The 25,415-nt window shown below is 44.1% G+C and overlaps 1 long non-coding RNA gene across 2 annotated transcripts in view; it reads left to right on the forward strand.

Moving 5' to 3' along the window:
• The window catches only part of LOC125965177 (uncharacterized), a 1,265,679-nt gene that overhangs the window by 443,911 nt on the left and 796,353 nt on the right, over positions 1-25,415 (forward strand). For both annotated transcript variants that reach the window (XR_007478764.1, XR_007478762.1), the window contains exon 2: positions 923-1,004. This is a non-coding gene — a long non-coding RNA (uncharacterized LOC125965177). The remainder of the gene's footprint in view (positions 1-922; positions 1,005-25,415) is intronic.

Consider the following 25,415-nt stretch of genomic DNA (forward strand, 5'->3'; position numbering starts at 1 on the left):
CAGTATATTTTTGTACGATAGCTGTCATTTATAACTCTGCAGGTTTGTGAATTACAGTGCCCCTGAGCTCCTTTCTTCAACTCGCTTTCTTGTGAGCTGGCCGCAAGACTGCAGCATTGCTTCAGGCCCTAATCTAGTTCCGGCACGGCACGCTGAGCCTTTGGTTAATTCCGCTTCCTGGTGGGAAATGATAGTTAAATTTGCCCGTCCAGACACCTCCAGCTAGTCTCTCATTGTTTCTCCCTATTCCTGTTCATCTTCCGCAGAAATTGCAAACTGGGCCAAACAGGAGGTTAAAGGCACTGACTCTCCAAGTCGGGAGAGTGTTAGTAAAGCGTCTGGAATGTTGCACCCGAGTACCAGGGGACGAGAACTGAGACATATTTGAACACGTCTCCTGATCACACGGTTGATCATACTCTGGGTTCCACATGCATGATTTAGCTGAAGGAAGAATCCCTTAAACCTGGAGAGTTGAGACCCGTGGAATGGGTACCATGCAATATGACTTCAAAGGGTCTTCATTTGCTCACCGAACCTCTCCAATCCTATCACTGCTGCGTTTATGCCCCTGTACACACGCTTGATTCTCTTTCAGAGACAGAGCGATCCATAGGTTTTAAGATACTTACTAGTCAGGTACATTCTTAGGCGTTTAATATGGGGTGTTGAGTCCATTTCGTTGAGCAAGGAGTAGCTCTTGTCTATTCCATATTTGGCTTAAGGAACTTTATCTGTGCTCATTTCAATCTCTGGTTTTATGCAGCACCCCAACTCACCTTTCCCCTTAAGCAAGCATAAGTTGGTTTTCTAAATTTGAGACCCTGTTCTCTTTTGTAATCCAGTTCCTGTGTAGCCAAGTTTACATTCCGTGTATTAGTGATGTCTTATAATGTTTCTTTTTCTGTGTGACTTATTTCAGTTAGAATCATCATACCTGAATCCACTCATTGTGCTGCTACGGGCCTCATGACATAGATTTCATTGCTGAGTGATATTGCATTGTACGTAAGTACCACAACTTCTTTATCCATTTTTCACTTTCTGCAAAATTGAACTTGTACCGTAAACGAGTTTCTTGTAAACAGAGCCGTCCCAAACTTTGGGGTGGCTGTGTCTTTTTTATTTTAATTTCCCTAAGCTATAGGACCATAAGTTGAAGTGCCCTAGGCTCTGTTGCTTTGTTTTTTAGATGTTTCAGGAAACACCATACACTTCTCCCGAGTGGCTGTTGGCAATTCACATCCTGCCCATCAACATAAGAAGGCTCCCAGTTCTCCATGGTCTGTCCTGCCTTTCTGGATTTTACACTTTTTTCAGATGGCCCTGTTGACCGGGGGGAAGTTAGACTACATTGTAGGGCAGATTTCTTTTGCAAGCTTGCTTGGTTGACCAAAAAGGGTGTATGCGTTTTTTCCGGAAAAAACTCATACACACTTTTTGGCCAAGTGCATCATTGTCAACGTTCTGCCTCTTTTCCTATGCTTTAAATGCAGTTCCAGTCTACCTCTTGCAATCGGTTTCCTGCAATTCTGCCCCGCTTTCAAGTCCTCTTGGCAGCCTTACTTCAGTATATTTTTGGACGAAAGCTGTCATTTATAACTGTGCAGGTTTGTGAATTACAGTGCCCCTGAGCTCCTTTCTTCAACTCGCTTTCTTGTGAGCTGGCCGCAACACCGCAGGATTGCTTCAGGCCCTAATCTGGTTCTGGCACGGCACGCTGAGCCTTTGGTTAATTCCTCTTCCTGGTGGGAAATGATAGTTAAATTTGCCCGTCCAGACACCTCCAGCTAGTCTCTCATTGTTTCTCCCTATTCCTGTTCATCTTCCGCAGAAATTGCAAACTGGGCCAAACAGGAGGTTAAAGGCACTGACTCTCCAAGTCGGGAGAGTGTTAGTAAAGCGTCTGGAATGTTGCACCCGAGTACCAGGGGACGAGAACTGAGTCATATTTGAACCCGTCTCCCGATCACATGGTTGATCATACTGTGGGTGCCACATGCATGTTTTCGCTGAAGGAAGAATCCCTTAAACCTGGAGAGTTGAGACCCGTGGAAAGGGTACCATGCAATATGACTTCAAAGGGTCTTCATTTGCTCACTGAACCTCTCCAGTCCTATCACTGCTGCGTTTATGCCCCTGGACACACGCTTGATTCTCTTTCGGAGACATAGCAATCCATAGGTTTTAAGATACTTACTAGTCAGGTACATTCTTAGCCGTTTAGTATGGTGTTTTGAGTCCATTTCGTTCAGCAAGGAGTAGCTCTTGTCTATTCCATATTTGGCTTAAGGAAATTTATCTGTGCTCATTTCAATCTCTGGTTTTATGCAGCACCCCAACTCACCTTTCCCCTTAAGCAAGCATGTTGGTTTTCTAAATTTGAGACCCTCTTCTGTTTTGTAATCCAGTTCCTGTGTAGCCAAGTTTACATTCCGTGTATTAGTGATATCTTACGATGTTTCTTTTTCTGTGTGACTTATTTCAGTTAGAATCATCATACCTGAATCCACTCATTATGCTGCTACGGGCCTCATGACATAGATTTCATTGCTGAGTGATATTGCATTGTACGTAAGTACCACAACTTCTTTATCCATTTTTCACTTTCTGCGATATTGAACTTGTACCGTAAACGAGGTTCTTGTAAACAGAGCCGTCCCAAACTTTGGGGTGGCTGTGTCTTTTTGATTTTAATTTCCCTAAGCTATAGGACCATAAGTGGAAGTGCCCTAGGCTCTGTTGCTTTGTTTTTTCGATGTTTCAGGAAACACCACACACTTCAATTGAGTGGCTGTTGGCAATTTACATCCCGCCCATCAGCATAACAAGTCTTCCAGTTCTCCATGGCCTGTCCTGCCTTTCTGGATTTTACACTTTTTTCAGATGGCCCTTTTGACCGGGGGGAAGTGAGACTTCATTGTAGTGCAGATTTCCTTTGCAAGCTTGCTTGGTTGGCCAAAAAGGGCGTATGCGTTTTTTCCAGAATATATTCAGGAAAAAACGCATACGCCCTTTTTGGCCAAGTGCATCATTGTCGATGTTCTGCCTCTTTTCCTATGCTTTAAATGCAATTCCAGTCTACCTCCTGAAATCAGTTTCCTGCAATTCTGCCTTGCCTTCAATGCCTCTTCATAGCCTTACCTCAATATATTTTTTGAAAATAGTTGGCCTTTATAACTCTGCAGGTTTTTGAATTGCAGTGGCCCTTAGCTCCATTTTTCAGCTCTTATTTTTGTGATCTTGCCTCATAACCACAGGATTCCTTCAGGCCCTATTCTTCTTCTGGGGCACCTTGCTGTGCCTTTGGTTTATTCTTCTTACTGATGTGAAATTAGAGTGACATGTGCCCATTGAAACTGCTACAGCTAGTTTCTCACTGGTTCCCCCATTCCCATTCATCCTCCGCACTAACTGCAGACTGTGCGATACCAGAACTTAAAGGCATTGACTCTCCATGTGGGTATATTGTTAGTAAAGCGGCTGGAATGTCGATCCGGAGTCCCAGGAGAGGAAAAATGAGGTGCGTTTTAGAAACCTTTCCCGATCATATGGTATACCTGTCGCTGGGTTTCCCAAGCATGGTTTAGCTGTAGGAAGATTCCCTTCAACCTGGAGTTTTGGGACCCTTGCAATGAGTAGCATGAAGTATTGCATTAAACTTTTGGCAGTTGCTCACCAAAGCTCACCAATCCTCTCAGCCCCAAGTGTGCAGCCTTATGTCTTATCCAGCTGTGGGTTTATATGTGGTCAATCCAGGTTGCATCACAGCCCCTGAGCAAATTTTGTAAGAATTTTTCTCTCTTTCATTGTTTCTGCATTTTGTTTTTAAAATTTATTTCTATAATGGGGTTTAGCTCATTTTCACTGCTGTGTTTGTGCCACTCTGCACACACTTGATTCCCTTATGGAGATATATCAATACATGGGTTTTAAGATTCTTATTACTCAGATATATTTCTCTGCGGTGTATAGGGTGTGTTGAGGCCAGTTCATTGAGCAAGGTGTAGATCTTGTCTAATATCTATTTGGTTTATTGAACGGTATCTGTGCTAAATTCAAACTCTGGTTTTATGCATCACCCCACCTCTCCTTTCCCCTTAAGCTGACATAAGTGTGTTTTCTAAATATGAGACACTGTTCTGTTCTGTAATTCATTTCTTGTGCAGCCATATTTACCCTCCCTCTATAAGTGATATCTTATGATATGTTTCTTTTTCTGTTTGACTTATTTCAAGTAGTATTATCGGACCTAAATCCACTCTTTATCCTTCTACTAGCCTTATTACATTGATTTCATGGTGAAGAGATATTCCATTGTACATAAGTACCACATCTTCTTTATCCATTGTTCTCTTTCCTGGGATATTTAAGGTGTACTGAAGTTGAGGTTCTTGTAAACAGAGTAGCCCTAAACTGTGGTGTTCTTGTGTCTTGTTGATTTTTAGACTTCCCTAGATATACTCCCATGATTGGAAGTGTCCTATGCTCTGTAGCTCTGTTTTTTAGATGATTTGGGAACCACCATACACTTCTCCAGAGTGGCTCTCGGCAGTTCACCCACTGCCCTTCAGCGTATAAATGCTCCCTGTTCTCCATGGCCTGTCCTGCATTTCTGGTTTTTACAATTTTTTAGGATGGCCCTTTTGACCGGTGGGAAATGAGACTTCTTTGTTGTGCACATTTGCATTGCTTGCTTGCTTCGTTGCCCATAAAATGCGTATGCGTTTTTTCCTGGATATAATCAGGAAAACACGCATACACCCTTTTGGGCCAACTGCATCATTGTCGAAATTCTGTCGCTTTTCATGTGCTTTAAAGACGAGTCCAATCTATCTCTTGAAATCTGTTTCTTGCAATTCTGTCTTGCATTCAGATCCTCTTCTTTGCCTTACCTCAACATATTTTTGGACGTTAGTTTTCATTTATAACTCTGCAGGTTTGTGAATTGCAGTGACCCTGAGCTCCATTTTTTAAGTTGCTCTTTTGTGAGCTGGCCTCAAACCCGCAGGATTGCTTCAGGCCTTATTTTGGCTCCGGCGAGGCGGGCTGAGCCTTTTTTCAATTCTTATTCTTAATGGGAAATTAGAGTGATATGTGCCCTTCCAAACCCCTACAACTATTCTCTCATTGGTTCCCCCTCTTCCCGTTCATCCTCCTCACAATTTGCAAAATGTGTGAAACAGAAGTTGAAATGTGCTGATTCTCCAAGTGGGCAGATTCTAAGTAACGTGGCTGGAATGGTGAACAGGAGCACCAGGAGAGGATAAATGAGCTGCATTTTAGACACATCTCCCGATCACATGGTGTACAGTCCTCTGGGTTTTCCATGCATGTTTTAGCTGTAGGAAGATCCCTTGAACCTGCAGATTTGGGACCCATTGAATGGGTACCAGGTAGTATTACTTTAAAGGGTGTGCATTTCCTCACCCAACCTCACATTTCTCTTAGTGCAAACAGTTTCCAGCCTTATGTCTCATCCTGCTGTGGGTCTAGATGTGTTCAATCCATGTTGCATCACCGTCCCTGAGGAAAAGTTGTAAGAGGTTTTCTCTGTCTCTCTGTCGTTTATTTTTTTCAATTTATTACTATATTGGTTACAGCTGATTTTCAAAGCTCTGTTTCTTGCTGCTGTACATCCACTTGATTCACGTACAGAGAGACATCAGTAAATTCTTTTTCAGATTCTTACCAGTCGTATATATTCTTTTCCGGTGACTTGAGTGTGCTGAGTGCAGTTCTTTTAGCTACCGTGTAGGCCTTGTTGATTATCAGTTTGGTATTTGGAATGGTATCTTTGCTAATTTCAACCTCCTGGATGATGCCTCACCCCTCCGCACCTTTCCCATTTAGCAGCCTTATGCGTGTTTTCTACATATTTGACTATGTTTTTGTTTTGTAATTTATTTCATGTGTAGCCATTTTGGATTCCACCTTTAAGTGATATCTTATGATATGTGTCTTTTTCTTTTTGAATTATGTCACTTAGAAAGATCATACGTAACTCCTCCGGAGTTGTTACAACTGGCCATAGTTCATTGATTTCCAGGCTGAATAATATTCCACTCTACCTAAGTACCACATCTCTATCCATTTTTTCCCTCCAGAGACATTTAAGTTATATCCTAGTCGAGGATCTTTTAAACAGAGAGGGGGTAAACATTGGGGTGCCTGTGTCCTCTCAATTTTTGTTTTTCCCAAGATATACGCCCATGAGTGCAAGTGCCCTATGCTCTGTAGCTCATTTTTTAGATGCTTTAGTAAACACAATACACTTCTCCAGAATGGCCGTTGGCAATATACATTTCCACTATAAGTCTCACAGGGCTCCCTCTTCTCCTTGCCCTGTCCTGCATTTCTGTTGTTTACGCTTTATGAGGATGGCTCTTCTGACTGATGCGAAGTGATATCTTTTGTAGTATTGACTTCCAGTGCCCACCTGTTTGGTTGGCTAAAAAAGTGTATGCCCTTTTCTTGAATATATACAGAAAAAAATGCATACACCCTTTTTGGCCAACTGCAATGTTGGCAATGTTCAGCTCCTTTTCTTGTGCTTAATGGCGAGTCCTTTCTACCTCCTCAAATCCCTTTCCTGCCATTCTCCCTTGCTTACAAGTCCTTTTCTCTGACTTTCCTCAAGACATTTTTCAGTGATGGATATTTTCAACTCTGCAGTTTCGTGAATTTTACTGCCCCTGAGTTCCATTGTTCAACTTGTGTTTATGGGAACTGGCCACAAAGCAGCGGGATTTCCTCAAGCCCTATACTGTTTCCATGGGCAATCCTAGCCTTTGGTCAATTCGTCTTCCTGATTGGAAATTAGAGTGACATGTGCCTGTCTGAACACCTAGGACTTGTCTCTCATTGTTCCTCATCCTTCCGCTTCATCCTCTGGACAAATTCCAAACTGTACACAACAGGATGTTGACAGTGCTGACATCTCCAAGTGGGGAGACTGTTAGTAAAGACGCTGGAGGGGTGAACCCGAGCACCAGGAGATGAGGAGATGAGATGCCTTTTCCAAACTCTTCCCGATCAGATGGTATACCATCCTCTGGGTGTGACAGACATGTTTTAGCAGTAGGAAGAGTCCCATTCATGTAAGGAGAACACCAGGGCTTTTTCAAAATCAGTGTCTCCCCGAAACCCAAACTGGGGAATTTTTTAAGCTACGGCTACACATATGTTCATTAAGGGTCTTGGGAAGTAGGCAGAGTCCAAACTTTAGATGATTGAAGTCTTCAGGGTCAGAAGCACTCACCACCAGCTTCCCTTAGGTTACACTTTAACTGTCATTGATAGATGATGTCAATAAAAATATCTATTCTTTTTCAGATTATTTCCCCTTATAGGTTATTGCAAAATGTTGAGTGTAGTTCCCTGTGCTATACAGTAGTTCCTTGTTGATGATCTATTTTATACATGGCAGTGTGTATGTGTTAATCCCAAACTGTTAATTTATCCCTCCTCCCACCTTTCCCCTTTGGTAATAATAAATTATAAGATTTTATACTTCTCAGAAATGGGGGAGCTGAAAGAGAGGTATCATTTTCAATGGAAAAGCATTTAAAACAAGATTGAAGCTTTAACCAAGATTATTAGATGTACATCCTTGGAAAGAAATCACTTCATTTCTCTAATATTGACCTGACAAATAAGACAAACCTTTTCACTGAACTTGCTTATAATAAAGTGATGGAAATATCAAATGGAAATTTTAGAAACATCTTATTTTACCCGAGCCTTATACACTGTTCTATGTTAACTACAGTTTGGCTCACTCATCTGTTCATTGAGGTTACAATAGTCTCAATTTCTGTTACTGATCCTCCAGAGTGGACCCCAACAAGTGTCCCCCTGCCCAGTGTCATTGGGGCCAACAGATCGAGACTGAGTTTGGTTCACAAGCAAAGGAAACTTTATATTTTGATCAGAGAATGGAGAGGTGAGAGCATGCACTACCCCGTGGGCTGTGGGCTGGGCTGCTGTGTAGAGATCCTGTCAGAGTCAGTGGGAGGGAGGGGGCGGAGCTCTCGAGGGCTGGGTTGGCTGCAGCTCAGGCTCTATATCGCGGAGTCTGCACTGGGCCCCAGGAGCTGAGGTGTCGTCCCAGCCATTCTGCACTAGGAAATCTGGTCTGAAGTGCTGGGTGTGGAACCTCTGCATGCGGGACCCTAGGAGCACATGAAATTACACAAAGCACAAAGGATAAAAACGGTTAGACTTGACTTTATTGCCCAGATTCTATTTTTATCTCCCAGGGATTTTTAATGGGCTTTGCTGGGGACAAACCCCTCCTCTGCCTTTTGTCCCGTTCCTCATTCTTGGAGTGCTGAGGGTGCAGACCCTTCTTCTGTAACTGCTGAGTGCTGAGTTGGGAGCCCTCATACCCGGGGGCGAGGGTCAGAGCTTCTCCCCAGCAGCCTCCAGGTGACGTTGATTGTCCCCAGGCCCCCTGCCTCCCTGCTCGTCCACCTGAGCACCAGCATTGGAAGTGTTATAGATTCTAATGACCTTTAAGGGTCCAGGAAAGAGATGTGCAGAGACGCTGTGGGGGCCGGTTTCACCCCGCCCCACATTTGTTCGGCCACCTTAGGCGACCGTTTCTGCCAGCCTAGATGCTCTGATCAGTAGTCTGCGCTTTCTTCAATTAGGCCCCTGAATTAACGTACAAACAGCACCAGGTGTCAGAGCCCTGCCCGCTCAACTCCCAGACAGTCCAGGGTCAGTGGTGATCAAGGACCATGATGGCCACTGAGTCAACAGCCTTTTGAAGTAAACAGGAGTCTAGCCGGTCTTATTGGCCACCATCATCACGGTGTCTGTAGGCTTTTCTATGGTGACAGTGTGATATACGGTTCCCCCGCCAAGATTATTAACTCCCCTCTGGGTGCAGTAAGTCCTGCAAGCAGTAGTCTACTCTTTTGGGACACACTCTTGTTGTTTTATGAGAGAAACTCCAGGTCAAGTGATGTTCACATGAGTCGTCATGGTGCCCTGTTGCCCCCGGTTATCTCTCTGGATGTTGGAGTTGGAAGGCCTCCTCACTCGAGGTTGGTGTGCCCACAGAGCGAACCCTGCAACTTCAGAGCATGGTTGGTGGTTAGGATCACCATGTGGGGTCCTTTTCCCTTAGGAGGGAGGTGGCCTTTTGGGCTGCTGATTTCCAGGTTTTTAGATACCGCCAGTATCTTGGCCAGATGTGGCAGTGGGCCAAGCCCCTTGGTGCCCGTAGTTTATCCTACCTGGATGGCATTCTTGCATTGTTCCATTTCAAGTGGTCCCAGTTTTTGCACTAATTCTCCAATGGCGATTCACCTTTCACTGGGAATGTAAAGGTCAAAGGGTTTAGCTAAATTAGGGAGTTCCAGGGCAAGGGTCTGAATTGACTGCTCTTTCCATTCTTGAAAGGCCACTTCTGGATTCTATTCAAAAGGATCATCATCTTTTCCTTTCAGTGTTTCATATAGAGGCCCAGCTAGTGGACTGTAGTTAGGGATCCAGAAGCAGCAAACCCTGGCCTCCCCAGGAACCCCTAAGCTGTCTTCTAGTTTTAGAAAGGGGTAAGGCTGAAAATGGTTTCTTTCCTTTCCTGGGATGGGCTTCTCCGACCTTCTGTGAGAATGAAGCCCAGGCAGGTCACTGCAGTCTGTGATATCTGAGCTTTTTCTTGGACAACTTCTATCCTTTATTGGCTTGGTAGTTCAGAGGCCTCCTTAGTAGAGCTGGCGATCAGAATGTCGTCTGCATACTGAAGAAGGGTTTCCTTTTCCAGAGGTAGAACTTTTAGGTCTTTAGCTAAGCTTTCCCCAAAGATGGTGTGGGAATTTTTGCACCCTTGGGGCAAGACGTCCCGGAAGTATTGTTTTAGTTGTATGTTGAGTCCTGCCACTCACAAGCCAAAATTACTTGTGACTCTGGGACTAATGGAATACAAAAGAAGGCATCATTGAAGACTAATACAGAATACCATGTCCTGGTGGTTGGTAGAATGACCAGCAGGGTGTAGGAATTAGGAGCAGCTGGAGGTATATCCTCGGTGGCTTCACTGACTGTCCTGACATCCTTTACCAGGTCCCCAGCAGCCCATGGGGCTCTCGTGGTCAGACCAATCCCAGAATATGGAGCTCACCTGGGCAGGTACCCCACCTCCACCCCAGCCCACGGGGCTCTCGTGGTCAGGCCCCTCCCAGGATACAGAGCTACCCTTGCAGGTACCGTGGCAGGGCTGGGACACAGGAACCGTGCACATAGCCCTCATTGCAGAGCACCCCCAGCTCACCTGTCGCACAGAGCTGACACAGAGCACCTCAGAACAGGACTTGAACTAACAAACAGCAGCTGCAACAGGTCTGTAACACTGGGCATCACTCTGTGCGGCCTCCCTCCACCTGGTCTTCCAGAGACTTCCACTGCACCCGGGGCACCAGGCCTCTGTCTCCAACCACCACCCAACCCTCCTCTCCCTGACTCCTGGGTTCCTCTCATTAGGAGAGGGTTTTCTTGAAGTTGTCTCCCACTCATGGGCCAGATAAAATGATTAGAAAACAAGTCAAAGCTGCAGCCCCTTGTCTATCCTGACTCTCAGGAGCCCACACCTGTTCCTTGGACCTGGCCGGTTCAGCAAGTTCCATTTTCTGCAACTGTGAGCCCCTGAGGGGTGATGATTGGCTGACCTGGGCAACCTTACCGTGCCGGCCAGCCCTCCCCAGGTGTGCCTGGGTTGAGATCAATATAAATACCACTCCAGGCAGCAAGAGCCCCTGCAGCCGTGCCTGACGCCATTTTCTCTGCCCTATCAGCAGTCTCGGGGCTGGGCTGGTGGGAGGGAGTGAGAGGCCATGGCTTTGTGGGTGGCCCAGTGTGAGTGGGGCTCTGCTGGACTTTCTGCAGCAGTTGCCAGGCTGCCACCTGCTAAAGAAGAGGATGTGTCACCCATACCTGCTGCTGGAATTTCTCCCTGGGCAGAGGTGAGAAAGGAAAAAAGCAGTGGGGGCAGGGACAGGACGGGTATCTCAGGCAAGGAAATGGAAATCTTCCAGAAGAGCACCCAGGGCCAGGACCATCCTGGCTGGCCTGCAGGCACCAAGTCGGCCGGCATGCTGTCACTCGTGTGGCTCTATGGCCCTTCCTCTAGGCTTTCAAGTCCTTGTATATATTCAGGTGTTTTACCTGGGACGGGTGGGAATAGTTCAGCAGCAACTGGCCTGGGGCTCAGCTCACGTTTACTCACAGATGCCTCGGCACGGTGCCCCAGCTTTGCAATGAGGATGCTTGTTGCGTGGGGGCTGCTGGCTGAATGGGAGACGATTCCCCACCACTGACCAACTTCAGAATTGTTTACAACTGGAGCAAGTGCCCTGATACGGTTTTCCTCTGTGTAACTGGTGGGTTCTGTGTTTTTTTTCTCTTTTTCGTTTTTGGTTCAAGGTAGATTTTATTCCTCTTTTTTGTATTTACAGATATAAGCATGGAAATAATTTATTCATATAAATACATGTATGTGAAGGGAATAATTGTTTTTTCTGTTTTATTTTTTAAATTTTATTTCTTTTTAATTTTGAATTTTATATTTTTATACAGCAGGTTCTTATTGGTTATCTATTTTATACATATAAATGTATATATGCCAATCCCAGTCTCTCAACTCCTCCCACCACCACCACCCCAACAGCTTTCCCCCCTTGTTGTCCATACGTTTGTTGTCTACATGTGTTGCTCTATTTATGCCTTGCAAAATGGTTAACCTGTACAGTTTTTCTAGGTTCCACATATATGCATGAATATACAAGATTTGTTTTTCTCTTTCTGACTTACTTCACTCTGTATGACACTCTCTAGATCCATCGACGTCTCTACAAATGACCCAACTTCATCCCTTTTCATGGCTTAGTAATATTCCATTTTATATATGTACCACAACTTTATGCATTCGTCTGTCTGTGGACATTTAGGTTGCTTCCATTACCTCGATATTGTAAAGAGTGAGGCAATGAACATTGCGGTGAATGTCTCTTTTTGATTTATGGTTTTGTCTGGGTATATGTCCAGAACTGGGATTGCTGTATCATATGGTAATTCTACTGTTAGTTTCTTAAGAAACTCCATATTGTTCTCCATAGTGACTGTATCAATTTATATTCCCAACAATAGTGGAAGAGGGTTCCTTTTCTCCACACCCTTTCCAGCATTTTTTGTTTGTAGATTTTCTGATGATGCCCATTCTACCAGGTGTGAGGTGATACCTCATTGTTGAGTCCATTTCCTTGAGCAAGGGGTAGGTCTTGTCTATTACATATTTAGCTTATGGAATGGCATCTGTGCTAATTTCAAACTCTGGTTTTATGCAGCACCCCAACTCACCTTCCCCCTTAAGCAAGCATAAGTTGGTTTTCTAAACATGAGAGCCTGTTCTGTTTTGTAATTCAGTTCATGTGTAGCCAAGTTCTCATTCCATGTATTAGTGGTACCTTATGATGTTTCTTTTTCTGTGTGACTTTTTTCACTTAGAATCACCATGCCTCAATCCACTCATTATGCTGGTACGGGCCTGGTGACATAGTTTTCATTGCTGAGAGGTATTCTGTTGTACGTAAGTACCGCAACTTCTTTATCCATTATTTGCTCTCTGGCATATTTAACTTGTGCTGCAGAAGAGGTTCCTGTAAACAGAGCCGTCCCAAATTTTGGGGTGGCTGTGTCTTTTTGATTTTAATTTCCCTAAGCTATAGGACCATAAGTGGAAGTGCCCTAGGCTCTGTTGCTTTGTTTTTTAGATGTTTCAGGAAACACCATATACTTCTCCGGAGTGGCTGTTGGCAAATTACATCCCGCCCATCAGCATAACAAGGCTCCCAGTTCTCCATGGCCTGTCCTGCCTTTCTGGATTTTACACTTTTTTCACATGGCCCTTTTGACCAGGGGGAAGTGAGACTTCATTGTAGTTCAGATTTCCTTTGCAAGCTTGCTTGGTTGGCCAAAAAGGGCATATGCGTTTTCTCCTGAATATATTCAGGAAAAAACGCATACACCCTTTTTGGCCAAGTGCATCATTGTCGACGTTCTGCCTCTTTTCCTATGCTTTAAATGCAATTCCAATCTACCTTCTGAAATCGGTTTCCTGCAATTCTGCCCCGCTTTCAAGTCCTCTTGGCAGACTTACTTGAGTATATTTTTGGATGATAGCTGTCATTTATAACTCTGCAGGTTTGTGAATTACAGTGCCCCTGAGCTCCTTTCTTCAACTCGCTTTCTTGTGAGCTGGCCGCAACACCGCATGATTGCTTCAGGCCCTAATCTGGTTCCGGCACGGCACGCTGAGCCTTTGGTTAATTCCTCTTCCTGGTGGGAAATGAGAGTTAAATTTGCCCGTCCAGACACCTCCAGCTAGTCTCTCATTGGTCCTCCCTATTCCTGTTCATCTCACGCAGAAACTGCAAACTGAGCCCAAAAGGAGGTTAAAGGCACTGACTCTCCAAGTCGGGAGAGTGTTAGTAAAGCGTCTGGAATGTTGCACCCGAGTACCAGGGGACGAGAACTGAGACATATTAGAACACGTCGCCCGATCACACGATTGATCATACTCTGGGTGCCACATGCATGTTTTAGCTGAAGGAAGAATCCCTTAAACCTGGAGAGTTGAGACCTGTGGAATGGGAACCATACAATATGACTTCAAAGGGTCTTCATTTGCTCACCGAACCTCTCCAATCCTATCACTGCTGCGTTTATGCCCCTGTACACACGCTTGTTTCTCTTTCGGAGACATAGCAATACATAGGTCTTAAGATACTTACTAGTCAGGTACATTCTTAGGCGTTTAATATGACGTGTTGGGTCCATGTCTTTGAGCAAGGAGTAGCTCTTGTCTATTCCATATTTGGCTTAAGGAACTTTATCTGTGCTCATTTCAATCTCTGGTTTTATGCAACACCCCAACTCACCTTTCCCCTTAAGCAAGCATAAGTTGGTTTTCTCCATTTGAGACACTGTTCTGTTTTGTAATCCAGTTCCTGTGTAGCCAAGTTTACATTCTGTGTATTAGTGATATCTTATGATGTTTCTTTTTCTGTGTGACTTATTTCAGTTAGAATCATCATACCTGAATCCACTCATTATGCTGCTATGGGCCTGATGCCTTAGATTTCATTGCTGAGTGATATTGCATTGTACGTAAGTACCACAACTTCTTTATCCATTTTTCACTTTCTGCGATATTGAACTTGTACCGTAAATGAGGTTCTTGTAAACAGAGCCGTCCCAAACTTTGGGGTGGCTGTGTCTTTTTGATTTTAATTTCCCTAAGCTATAGGACCATAAGTGGAAGTGCCCTAGGCTCTGTTGCTTTGTTTTTTAGATGTTTCAGGTAACACCATACACTTCTCCCCTGTGGCTCTGGGCAATTTACATCCCGCCCATCAGCATAACAAGGCTCCCAGTTCTCCATGGCCTGTCTTGCCTTTCTGGATTTTACACTTTTTTCAGATGGGCCTTTTGACCGGGGGGAAGTGAGACTTCATTGTAGTGCAGATTTCCTTTGCAAGCTTGCTTGGTTGGCCAAAAACCGCGTATGCGTTTTTTCCTGAATATATTCAGGAAAAAACGCATACACCCTTTTTGGCCAAGTGCATCATTGTGGACGTTCTGCCTCTTTTCCTATGCTTTAAATGCAATTCCTGTCTACCTCCTGAAATTGGTTTCCTGCAATTCTGCCCCGCTTTCAAGTCCTCTTGGCAGCCTTACTTCAGTATATTTTTGGACGATAGCTGTCATTTATAACTCTGCAGGTTTGTGAAATACAATGTCCCTGAGCTCCTTTCTTCAACTCGCTTTCTTGAGAGCTGGCCGCAACACCGCAGGGTTTCTTCAGGCCCTAATCTGGTTCCGGCACGGCACGCTGAGCCTTTGGTTAATTCCTCCTCCTGGGGGGAAATGAGCGTTAAATTTGCCGGTCCAGACACCTCCAGCTAGTCTCTCATTGATTCTCCCTATTCCTGTTCATCTTTCGCAGAAATTGCAAACTGGGCCAAACAGGAGGTTAAAGGCACTGACTCTCCAGGTCGGGAGAGTGTTAGTAAAGCATCTGGAATGTTGCACCCAAGTACCAGGGGACGAGAACTGAGACATTTTGGAACACATCTCCGAATCACATGGTTGATCATAATCTGGGTTCCAGATGCATGTTTTAGCTGAAGGAAGAATCCCTTAAACCTGGAGAGTTGAGACCCGTAAAATGGGTACCATGCAATATGACTTCAAAGTGTCTTCATTTGCTCACTGAACCTCTCCAATCCTATCACTGCTGTGTTTATGCCCCTGTACACACGCTTGATTCTTTTTCGGAGACATAGCAATCCATAGTTTTTAAGATACTTACTAGTCAGGTACATTTTTTGGCGTTTAATATGGGGTGTTGAGTCCATTTCGTTGAGCAAGGAGTAGCTCTTGTCTATTACATAGTTGGCTTAAGGAACTTTATCTGTGCTCATTTCAATCTGTGGTTTTATGCAGCACCCCAACTCACCTTTCCCCTTAAGCAAGCATAAGTTGGTTTTCTAAATTTGAGACCCTTTTCTGTTATGTAATCCAGTTCCTGTGTAGCAAGTTTACATTCCGTGTATCAGTGATATCTTATGATGTTTCTTTTTCTGTGTGACTTATTTCAGTTAGAATCATCATACCTGAATCCACTCATTATGCTGCTATGGGCCTGATGCCTTAGATTTCATTGCTGAGTGATATTGCATTGTACGTAATTACCACATATTCTTTACCCATTTTTCACTTTCTGCGATATTGAACTTGTACCGTAAACGAGGTTCTTGTAAACAGAGCCGTCCCAAACTTTGGGGTGGCTGTGTCTTTTTGATTTTAATTTCTCTAAGTTATAGGACCGTAAGTGGAAGAGCCCTAGGCTCTGTTGCTTTGTTTTTTAGATGTTTCAGGAAACACCATACACTTCTACCGAGTGGCTGTTGGTAATTTACATCCTGCCTATCAGCATAAGAAGGCTCCCAGTTCTCCATGACCTGTCCTGCCTTTCTGGATTTTACACTTTTTTCAGATGGCCCTTTTGACCGGGGGAATTGAGACTTCATTGTAGTGCAGATTTCCTTTGTAAGCTTGCTTGGTTGGCCTAAAAGCACGTTTGCGTTTTTTCCTGAATATATTCAGGAACAAACACATACGCCCTTTTTGGCCAAGTGCATCATTGTCGACGTTCTGCCTCTTTTCCTATGCTTTAAATGCAATTCCAGTCTACCTCCTGAAATCGGTTTCCTGCAATTCTGCCCCGCTTTCAAGTCCTCTTGGCAGCCTAACTTCAGTATATTTTTGGACGATAGCTATCATTTATAACTCTGCAGGTGTGTGAATTACAGTGCCCCTGAGCTCCTTTCTTCAACTCGCTTTCTTGTGAGCTGGCCGCAACACCGCAGGATTGCTTCAGCCCCTAATCTGGTTCCGGCACGGCACGCTGAGCCTTTGGTTAATTCCTCTTCCTGGTGGGAAATGAGAGTTAAATTTGCCCGTCCAGACACCTCCAGCTAGTCTCTCATTGGTTCTCCCTATTCCTGTTCATCTTCCGCAGAAATTGCAAACTGGGCCAAACAGGAGGTTAAAGGCACTGACTCTCCAAGTTGGGAGAGTGTTAGTAAAGCGTCTGGAATGTTGCACCCAAGTACCAGGGGACGAGAACTGAGACATATTGGAACACGTCTCCCGATCACACGGTTGATCATACTGTGGGTTCCACATGCATGTTTTAGCTGAAGGAAGAATCCCTTAAACCTGGAGAGTTGAGACCCGTGGAATGGGTACCATGCAATATGACTTCAAAGGGTCTTCATTTGCTCACCGAACCTCTCCAATCCTATCACTGCTGCGTTTATGCCCCTGTACACACGCTTGATTCTCTTTCGGGGACATAGCAATCCATAGGTTTTAAGATACTTACTAGTCAGGTACATTCTTAGGCGTTTAATATGGGGTGTTGAGTCCATTTCGTTGGGCAAGGAGTAGCTCTTGTCTATTCCATATTTGGCTTAAGGAACTTTATCTGTGCTCATTTCAATCTCTGGTTTTATGCAGCACGCCACCTCACCTTTCCCCTTAAGCAAGCATAAGTTGGTTTTCTACATTTGAGACCCTCTTCTGTTTTGTAATCCAGTTCCTGTGTAGCCAAGTTTACATTCTGTGTATTAGTGATATCTTATGATGTTTCTTTTTCTGTGTGACTTATTTCAGTTAGAATCATCATACCTGAATCCACTCATTATGCTGCTATGGGCCTGATGACATAGATTTCATTGCTGAGTGATATTGCATTGTACGTAAGTACCACAACTTCTTTATCCATTTTTCACTTTCTGCGATATTGAACTTGTACCGTAAATGAGGTTCTTGTAAACAGAGCCGTCCCAAACTTTGGGGTGGCTGTGTCTTTTTGATTTTAATTTCCCTAAGCTATAGGACCATAAGTGGAAGTGCCCTAGGCTCTGTTGCTTTGTTTTTTAGATGTTTCAGGTAACACCATACACTTCTCCCCTGTGGCTCTGGGCAATTTACATCCCGCCCATCAGCATAACAAGGCTCCCAGTTCTCCATGGCCTGTCTTGCCTTTCTGGATTTTACACTTTTTTCAGATGGGCCTTTTGACCGGGGGGAAGTGAGACTTCATTGTAGTGCAGATTTCCTTTGCAAGCTTGCTTGGTTGGCCAAAAACCGCGTATGCGTTTTTTCCTGAATATATTCAGGAAAAAACGCATACACCCTTTTTGGCCAAGTGCATCATTGTGGACGTTCTGCCTCTTTTCCTATGCTTTAAATGCAATTCCTGTCTACCTCCTGAAATCGGTTTCCTGCAATTCTGCCCCGCTTTCAAGTCCTCTTGGCAGCCTTACTTCAGTATATTTTTGGACGATAGCTGTCATTTATAACTCTGCAGGTTTGTGAAATACAATGCCCCTGAGCTCCTTTCTTCAACTCGCTTTCTTGTGAGCTGGCAGCAACACCGCAGGGTTTCTTCAGGCCCTAATCTGGTTCCGGCACGGCACGCTGAGCCTTTGGTTAATTCCTCTTCCTGGTGGGAAATGAGAGTTAAATTTGCCCGTCCAGACACCTCCAGCTAGTCTCTCATTGATTCTCCCTATTCCTGTTCATCTTTCGCAGAAATTGCAAACTGGGCCAAACAGGAGGTTAAAGGCACTGACTCTCCAGGTCGGGAGAGTGTTAGTAAAGCATCTGGAATGTTGCACCCAAGTACCAGGGGACGAGAACTGAGACATTTTGGAACACATCTCCGAATCACATGGTTGATCATAATCTGGGTTCCAGATGCATGTTTTAGCTGAAGGAAGAATCCCTTAAACCTGGAGAGTTGAGACCCGTAAAATGGGTACCATGCAATATGACTTCAAAGTGTCTTCATTTGCTCACTGAACCTCTCCAATCCTATCACTGCTGTGTTTATGCCCCTGTACACACGCTTGATTCTGTTTCGGAGACATAGCAATCCATAGTTTTTAAGATACTTACTAGTCAGGTACATTTTTTGGCGTTTAATATGGGGTGTTGAGTCCATTTCGTTGAGCAAGGAGTAGCTCTTGTCTATTACATAGTTGGCTTAAGGAACTTTATCTGTGCTCATTTCAATCTGTGGTTTTATGCAGCACCCCAACTCACCTTTCCCCTTAAGCAAGCATAAGTTGGTTTTCTAAATTTGAGACCCTTTTCTGTTATGTAATCCAGTTCCTGTGTAGCAAGTTTACATTCCGTGTATCAGTGATATCTTATGATGTTTCTTTTTCTGTGTGACTTATTTCAGTTAGAATCATCATACCTGAATCCACTCATTATGCTGCTATGGGCCTGATGCCTTAGATTTCATTGCTGAGTGATATTGCATTGTACGTAATTACCACATATTCTTTACCCATTTTTCACTTTCTGCGATATTGAACTTGTACCGTAAACGAGGTTCTTGTAAACAGAGCCGTCCCAAACTTTGGGGTGGCTGTGTCTTTTTGATTTTAATTTCTCTAAGTTATAGGACCGTAAGTGGAAGAGCCCTAGGCTCTGTTGCTTTGTTTTTTAGATGTTTCAGGAAACACCATACACTTCTACCGAGTGGCTGTTGGTAATTTACATCCTGCCTATCAGCATAAGAAGGCTCCCAGTTCTCCATGACCTGTCCTGCCTTTCTGGATTTTACACTTTTTTCAGATGGCCCTTTTGACCGGGGGAATTGAGACTTCATTGTAGTGCGGATTTCCTTTGTAAGCTTGCTTGGTTGGCCTAAAAGCACGTTTGCGTTTTTTCCTGAATATATTCAGGAACAAACACATACACCCTTTTTGGCCAAGTGCATCATTGTTGACGTTCTGCCTCTTTTCCTATGCTTTAAATGCAATTCCAGTCTACCTCCTGAAATCGGTTTCCTGCAATTCTGCCCCGCTTTCAAGTCCTCTTGGCAGCCTAACTTCAGTATATTTTTGGACGATAGCTATCATTTATAACTCTGCAGGTGTGTGAATTACAGTGCCCCTGAGCTCCTTTCTTCAACTCGCTTTCTTGTGAGCTGGCCGCAACACCGCAGGATTGCTTCAGCCCCTAATCTGGTTCCGGCACGGCACGCTGAGCCTTTGGTTAATTCCTCTTCCTGGTGGGAAATGAGAGTTAAATTTGCCCGTCCAGACACCTCCAGCTAGTCTCTCATTGGTTCTCCCTATTCCTGTTCATCTTCCGCAGAAATTGCAAACTGGGCCAAACAGGAGGTTAAAGGCACTGACTCTCCAAGTTGGGAGAGTGTTAGTAAAGCGTCTGGAATGTTGCACCCAAGTACCAGGGGACGAGAACTGAGACATATTGGAACACGTCTCCCGATCACACGGTTGATCATACTGTGGGTTCCACATGCATGTTTTAGCTGAAGGAAGAATCCCTTAAACCTGGAGAGTTGAGACCCGTGGAATGGGTACCATGCAATATGACTTCAAAGGGTCTTCATTTGCTCACCGAACCTCTCCAATCCTATCACTGCTGCGTTTATGCCCCTGTACACACGCTTGATTCTCTTTCGGGGACATAGCAATCCATAGGTTTTAAGATACTTACTAGTCAGGTACATTCTTAGGCGTTTAATATGGGGTGTTGAGTCCATTTCGTTGGGCAAGGAGTAGCTCTTGTCTATTCCATATTTGGCTTAAGGAACTTTATCTGTGCTCATTTCAATCTCTGGTTTTATGCAGCACGCCACCTCACCTTTCCCCTTAAGCAAGCATAAGTTGGTTTTCTACATTTGAGACCCTCTTCTGTTTTGTAATCCAGTTCCTGTGTAGCCAAGTTTACATTCTGTGTATTAGTGATATCTTATGATGTTTCTTTTTCTGTGTGACTTATTTCAGTTAGAATCATCATACCTGAATCCACTCATTATGCTGCTATGGGCCTGATGACATAGATTTCATTGCTGAGTGATATTGCATTGTACGTAAGTACCACAACTTCTTTATCCATTTTTCACTTTCTGCGATATTGAACTTGTACCGTAAATGAGGTTCTTGTAAACAGAGCCGTCCCAAACTTTGGGGTGGCTGTGTCTTTTTGATTTTAATTTCCCTAAGCTATAGGACCATAAGTGGAAGTGCCCTAGGCTCTGTTGCTTTGTTTTTTAGATGTTTCAGGTAACACCATACACTTCTCCCCTGTGGCTCTGGGCAATTTACATCCCGCCCATCAGCATAACAAGGCTCCCAGTTCTCCATGGCCTGTCTTGCCTTTCTGGATTTTACACTTTTTTCAGATGGGCCTTTTGACCGGGGGGAAGTGAGACTTCATTGTAGTGCAGATTTCCTTTGCAAGCTTGCTTGGTTGGCCAAAAACCGCGTATGCGTTTTTTCCTGAATATATTCAGGAAAAAACGCATACACCCTTTTTGGCCAAGTGCATCATTGTGGACGTTCTGCCTCTTTTCCTATGCTTTAAATGCAATTCCTGTCTACCTCCTGAAATCGGTTTCCTGCAATTCTGCCCCGCTTTCAAGTCCTCTTGGCAGCCTTACTTCAGTATATTTTTGGACGATAGCTGTCATTTATAACTCTGCAGGTTTGTGAAATACAATGCCCCTGAGCTCCTTTCTTCAACTCGCTTTCTTGTGAGCTGGCAGCAACACCGCAGGGTTTCTTCAGGCCCTAATCTGGTTCCGGCACGGCACGCTGAGCCTTTGGTTAATTCCTCTTCCTGGTGGGAAATGAGAGTTAAATTTGCCCGTCCAGACACCTCCAGCTAGTCTCTCATTGATTCTCCCTATTCCTGTTCATCTTTCGCAGAAATTGCAAACTGGGCCAAACAGGAGGTTAAAGGCACTGACTCTCCAGGTCGGGAGAGTGTTAGTAAAGCATCTGGAATGTTGCACCCAAGTACCAGGGGACGAGAACTGAGACATTTTGGAACACATCTCCGAATCACATGGTTGATCATAATCTGGGTTCCAGATGCATGTTTTAGCTGAAGGAAGAATCCCTTAAACCTGGAGAGTTGAGACCCGTAAAATGGGTACCATGCAATATGACTTCAAAGTGTCTTCATTTGCTCACTGAACCTCTCCAATCCTATCACTGCTGTGTTTATGCCCCTGTACACACGCTTGATTCTGTTTCGGAGACATAGCAATCCATAGTTTTTAAGATACTTACTAGTCAGGTACATTTTTTGGCGTTTAATATGGGGTGTTGAGTCCATTTCGTTGAGCAAGGAGTAGCTCTTGTCTATTACATAGTTGGCTTAAGGAACTTTATCTGTGCTCATTTCAATCTGTGGTTTTATGCAGCACCCCAACTCACCTTTCCCCTTAAGCAAGCATAAGTTGGTTTTCTAAATTTGAGACCCTTTTCTGTTATGTAATCCAGTTCCTGTGTAGCAAGTTTACATTCCGTGTATCAGTGATATCTTATGATGTTTCTTTTTCTGTGTGACTTATTTCAGTTAGAATCATCATACCTGAATCCACTCATTATGCTGCTATGGGCCTGATGCCTTAGATTTCATTGCTGAGTGATATTGCATTGTACGTAATTACCACATATTCTTTACCCATTTTTCACTTTCTGCGATATTGAACTTGTACCGTAAACGAGGTTCTTGTAAACAGAGCCGTCCCAAACTTTGGGGTGGCTGTGTCTTTTTGATTTTAATTTCTCTAAGTTATAGGACCGTAAGTGGAAGAGCCCTAGGCTCTGTTGCTTTGTTTTTTAGATGTTTCAGGAAACACCATACACTTCTACCGAGTGGCTGTTGGTAATTTACATCCTGCCTATCAGCATAAGAAGGCTCCCAGTTCTCCATGACCTGTCCTGCCTTTCTGGATTTTACACTTTTTTCAGATGGCCCTTTTGACCGGGGGAATTGAGACTTCATTGTAGTGCGGATTTCCTTTGTAAGCTTGCTTGGTTGGCCTAAAAGCACGTTTGCGTTTTTTCCTGAATATATTCAGGAACAAACACATACACCCTTTTTGGCCAAGTGCATCATTGTTGACGTTCTGCCTCTTTTCCTATGCTTTAAATGCAATTCCAGTCTACCTCCTGAAATCGGTTTCCTGCAATTCTGCCCCGCTTTCAAGTCCTCTTGGCAGCCTAACTTCAGTATATTTTTGGACGATAGCTATCATTTATAACTCTGCAGGTGTGTGAATTACAGTGCCCCTGAGCTCCTTTCTTCAACTCGCTTTCTTGTGAGCTGGCCGCAACACCGCAGGATTGCTTCAGCCCCTAATCTGGTTCCGGCACGGCACGCTGAGCCTTTGGTTAATTCCTCTTCCTGGTGGGAAATGAGAGTTAAATTTGCCCGTCCAGACACCTCCAGCTAGTCTCTCATTGGTTCTCCCTATTCCTGTTCATCTTCCGCAGAAATTGCAAACTGGGCCAAACAGGAGGTTAAAGGCACTGACTCTCCAAGTTGGGAGAGTGTTAGTAAAGCGTCTGGAATGTTGCACCCAAGTACCAGGGGACGAGAACTGAGACATATTGGAACACGTCTCCCGATCACACGGTTGATCATACTGTGGGTTCCACATGCATGTTTTAGCTGAAGGAAGAATCCCTTAAACCTGGAGAGTTGAGACCCGTGGAATGGGTACCATGCAATATGACTTCAAAGGGTCTTCATTTGCTCACCGAACCTCTCCAATCCTATCACTGCTGCGTTTATGCCCCTGTACACACGCTTGATTCTCTTTCGGGGACATAGCAATCCATAGGTTTTAAGATACTTACTAGTCAGGTACATTCTTAGGCGTTTAATATGGGGTGTTGAGTCCATTTCGTTGGGCAAGGAGTAGCTCTTGTCTATTCCATATTTGGCTTAAGGAACTTTATCTGTGCTCATTTCAATCTCTGGTTTTATGCAGCACGCCACCTCACCTTTCCCCTTAAGCAAGCATAAGTTGGTTTTCTACATTTGAGACCCTCTTCTGTTTTGTAATCCAGTTCCTGTGTAGCCAAGTTTACATTCTGTGTATTAGTGATATCTTATGATGTTTCTTTTTCTGTGTGACTTATTTCAGTTAGAATCATCATACCTGAATCCACTCATTATGCTGCTATGGGCCTGATGACATAGATTTCATTGCTGAGTGATATTGCATTGTACGTAAGTACCACAACTTCTTTATCCATTTTTCACTTTCTGCGATATTGAACTTGTACCGTAAATGAGGTTCTTGTAAACAGAGCCGTCCCAAACTTTGGGGTGGCTGTGTCTTTTTGATTTTAATTTCCCTAAGCTATAGGACCATAAGTGGAAGTGCCCTAGGCTCTGTTGCTTTGTTTTTTAGATGTTTCAGGTAACACCATACACTTCTCCCCTGTGGCTCTGGGCAATTTACATCCCGCCCATCAGCATAACAAGGCTCCCAGTTCTCCATGGCCTGTCTTGCCTTTCTGGATTTTACACTTTTTTCAGATGGGCCTTTTGACCGGGGGGAAGTGAGACTTCATTGTAGTGCAGATTTCCTTTGCAAGCTTGCTTGGTTGGCCAAAAACCGCGTATGCGTTTTTTCCTGAATATATTCAGGAAAAAACGCATACACCCTTTTTGGCCAAGTGCATCATTGTGGACGTTCTGCCTCTTTTCCTATGCTTTAAATGCAATTCCTGTCTACCTCCTGAAATCGGTTTCCTGCAATTCTGCCCCGCTTTCAAGTCCTCTTGGCAGCCTTACTTCAGTATATTTTTGGACGATAGCTGTCATTTATAACTCTGCAGGTTTGTGAAATACAATGCCCCTGAGCTCCTTTCTTCAACTCGCTTTCTTGTGAGCTGGCAGCAACACCGCAGGGTTTCTTCAGGCCCTAATCTGGTTCCGGCACGGCACGCTGAGCCTTTGGTTAATTCCTCTTCCTGGTGGGAAATGAGAGTTAAATTTGCCCGTCCAGACACCTCCAGCTAGTCTCTCATTGGTTCTCCCTATTCCTGTTCATCTTTCGCAGAAATTGCAAACTGGGCCAAACAGGAGGTTAAAGGCACTGACTCTCCAGGTCGGGAGAGTGTTAGTAAAGCATCTGGAATGTTGCACCCAAGTACCAGGGGACGAGAACTGAGACATTTTGGAACACATCTCCGAATCACATGGTTGATCATAATCTGGGTTCCAGATGCATGTTTTAGCTGAAGGAAGAATCCCTTAAACCTGGAGAGTTGAGACCCGTAAAATGGGTACCATGCAATATGACTTCAAAGTGTCTTCATTTGCTCACTGAACCTCTCCAATCCTATCACTGCTGTGTTTATGCCCCTGTACACACGCTTGATTCTGTTTCGGAGACATAGCAATCCATAGTTTTTAAGATACTTACTAGTCAGGTACATTTTTTGGCGTTTAATATGGGGTGTTGAGTCCATTTCGTTGAGCAAGGAGTAGCTCTTGTCTATTACATAGTTGGCTTAAGGAACTTTATCTGTGCTCATTTCAATCTGTGGTTTTATGCAGCACCCCAACTCACCTTTCCCCTTAAGCAAGCATAAGTTGGTTTTCTAAATTTGAGACCCTTTTCTGTTATGTAATCCAGTTCCTGTGTAGCAAGTTTACATTCCGTGTATCAGTGATATCTTATGATGTTTCTTTTTCTGTGTGACTTATTTCAGTTAGAATCATCATACCTGAATCCACTCATTATGCTGCTATGGGCCTGATGCCTTAGATTTCATTGCTGAGTGATATTGCATTGTACGTAATTACCACATATTCTTTACCCATTTTTCACTTTCTGCGATATTGAACTTGTACCGTAAACGAGGTTCTTGTAAACAGAGCCGTCCCAAACTTTGGGGTGGCTGTGTCTTTTTGATTTTAATTTCTCTAAGTTATAGGACCGTAAGTGGAAGAGCCCTAGGCTCTGTTGCTTTGTTTTTTAGATGTTT

This window comes from Orcinus orca, chromosome 8 (genome assembly GCF_937001465.1).
Source record: "Orcinus orca chromosome 8, mOrcOrc1.1, whole genome shotgun sequence".
NCBI lineage: Eukaryota > Metazoa > Chordata > Mammalia > Artiodactyla > Delphinidae > Orcinus > Orcinus orca.